This window comes from Morone saxatilis, unplaced genomic scaffold (genome assembly GCF_004916995.1).
Source record: "Morone saxatilis isolate NCDOM2014 unplaced genomic scaffold, NCSU_SB_2.0 Contig10, whole genome shotgun sequence".
NCBI lineage: Eukaryota > Metazoa > Chordata > Actinopteri > Moronidae > Morone > Morone saxatilis.
Window position 1 is genome coordinate 9,520,914 of NW_023339652.1, and position 2,837 is coordinate 9,523,750.

Consider the following 2,837-nt stretch of genomic DNA (forward strand, 5'->3'; position numbering starts at 1 on the left):
CTCTATACCTGGAACATTATATAAAATTATCTCATTTCGTACTCCGGGTCTCCAAATTCACAAGATTAAAGAAGCCAACGTTATTATATATAATTTTCATCACTGTCGTCTCTCCTCTACTGTCACTTTCTTTGGCTAAAAACAGTCTTTAAGTCTAACAGATCATCTCTTTCTCTCTTGTCTCTGTCAGCCTCTCCATCTCTTCCTCTGCCTCTTCTTCCTCTGTGGGAATTAGATCAAACCTCTCTCTCTCTCTCCGGTCTCTGGTTCAGCCGCTGTAACCGCCTGTTAATTCTATAACAAGTTCCCCTCCTCTCGTCAACACATCCCTAACTCTCTCCCAGTTCATGACATGACATCATCTCGCTACTCTATCTGACCTCTCCCCGACCCCCGTAAGTCTGCTTCTTCCTCTCTCTCTCTCTCTCTGTGTGTGTCTCTTTCTAAATCATTATGTCCAGTCGGTCTCTAGAGCACTAAGTCTATTACTCTAATACTGTGTCTGCGTCACAACAGAGCTTCTGGCTGCTGACTGGTCAGACACACACGCTTTTCAAAACTTTTCTTACATAATCTCTCCCTCGGCTTACACACACACACACAACACACTTTGAATCGATGTAATGTAAAGCATGCTCTCACTAGGACTGTGTCAAAACTTCAGCATGGTTTTATCGCTGCAGTGCGAGGCGCCATCATGCGACGCCACAGTCTAGGCTTGTTTTGTAAACACTGTGTTAGAGACGGTTTGGCGACCAAGCGTTTCATTGCTGATCCAGGTTAGAGTACATGAAAGGAGCGGGATGCCTACAGTAGCGTAGGCTGAAGCCAGAGTCAAATAAGTTGATTGTGATGGTGTTTAACTCCGAAACTGTCAACTGCTGTATGAACGAAACTTGTGTTTTTACCAAATGGAGAACACCCATATTCAAAAAGGGATTTCCCACAGACTGAGAGCTTTAGTCACGTTTCACTACTATCAAAGCGTGACATGGCCATTAAATCAGCATGCTGGGTGGTGTTACAAGTGGATTGAGCAAATTCTTGTTCATTTGGGGCCTAACTTTTAAGTGTCCACATCTGTGAATAAGATATTTACACAACAAAATCAAGTTGAGTCTCATGAATACCAGCTTGAACAGGCGCTAATTTACACTAAAAGAAAACATGTTTCACCATCTGCCTTTCACAGAATCCACAGGTGCTGCAAGAATTCATTGGATGGATAAATAAAGAGATTTAAAATTCTAATTGTCTTAATTTCCTTGCCTCTTTGTATTCTTGTAAAACAGCTGATTGGGATAATATTCTGCTGATAAAATCTTTCTGATAAATATAGTATGTGCCGAGTTTAAGATCTCCACCAAAACCTGTTGAATCATTGTTCTAAGAGGAATTAGAATTACCTTTAACTTTATATCGAAGAGAGAAGTTAAGATTAAATTTATCACAGAGTTTTCCATTTGGTAACACGTTTTCAAATGTGTCTATCAATGAGTTACAGACCATATTAACCTTTGTTGTGAATGCTAATATACAGCTATGAGCGCAACGCGAGCACAGATTAATATAACGTTAAAAAGCAGCAGTCTGTTCTTTTGCTTTTGTTTAATCTTCTGATATTATTACACTCGATGACTCAACAGGAAAGACAAAATTACCTCACTGTCGAAGCACCTCGTGTACCGACTGTCGGGCTGTACGTGCCCTGAGAAAATGGAGTGCTGTAATCTTCTATAATCCTTAGCACCACTGAAAATGCCTTCGGTCAGGTACGGAATACAAAATACCGACACGCAGCAAATCAACTTTGATACCAGCCAAATTGTGAAGATCACCTCACATGCACGGCTCATCATCAATTACAATATATGTATTGTATGTGACACTCTGAGAAGTGTGTGGGTGATTATGTCTCATACAGCAGCAGTGTAACACAAATGTAACATGAAATAATCAAATATACAAACACCAAAAGGACAATTGCAAGCCGTGGTAAATATCTAAATTGGCCTTCTTTTTCCTCACACACACGCCGTCCAGTCATTTGCAACTGGAACCAAACAACAGAGCAGAAACATAAAGAGTGGAGGGATAAAAGAGAGACTGACACAGAGGAAGGGAGACACAAAAAGGGACAGAGAGGGAGAGCTGAAGAGAAAGGGCAACGGAGGAAAAACTATAAAGAGAAATCATTCATCTGTGTGTGTGTGTGAATTTACACCTGTGCTGTGTATATCGGTGTGCATGCTCACATCTGGTGTGTGTGGACTGTACGTCTACTTCCCAAGGTCACTGCTGAGAGCTAGGAGGGAGGGAAAAAAATTAACAAGACCAGTGGACAATGACGTTAGCCCTGCAAGGAACAGTACTCTTAAAGGGACAGCTCGGGACGCAGGTTTGCAGGGAGAACTCAATTTAGACAATGGACAATTTATAGGTTTAATCAACTCCCTATCTGGTTGAATTTATTCAGAAACATGCAGAGATCAAGGATGTGTTTGTTAAAGCAGAACTGGCCAAAACTGAAACAAACACACAGAACAACATTATGAATATTTCATAGCAGGGAAAAACAGCCAGAAGGAGAGCGATAGAGAGCATAAACTGCTCTACCCCCTGTAGACACACACACTCTCACACTGTGTGGTAGCTGGTGCTGCCTGCACTCTCATTGAAAAAGAGCAGCCAGTATCTCTATACAAAGCCACTCAGGAGGTTTGGGGCAACAAAAGGCTTTTCATTAGTGAACTATAGACATGGGACAACTGTAAATGAAGAGGTCTAGCTGTGTCGCTGTGCTCAGAGGAGACAGTCCAGACACACACACACACACA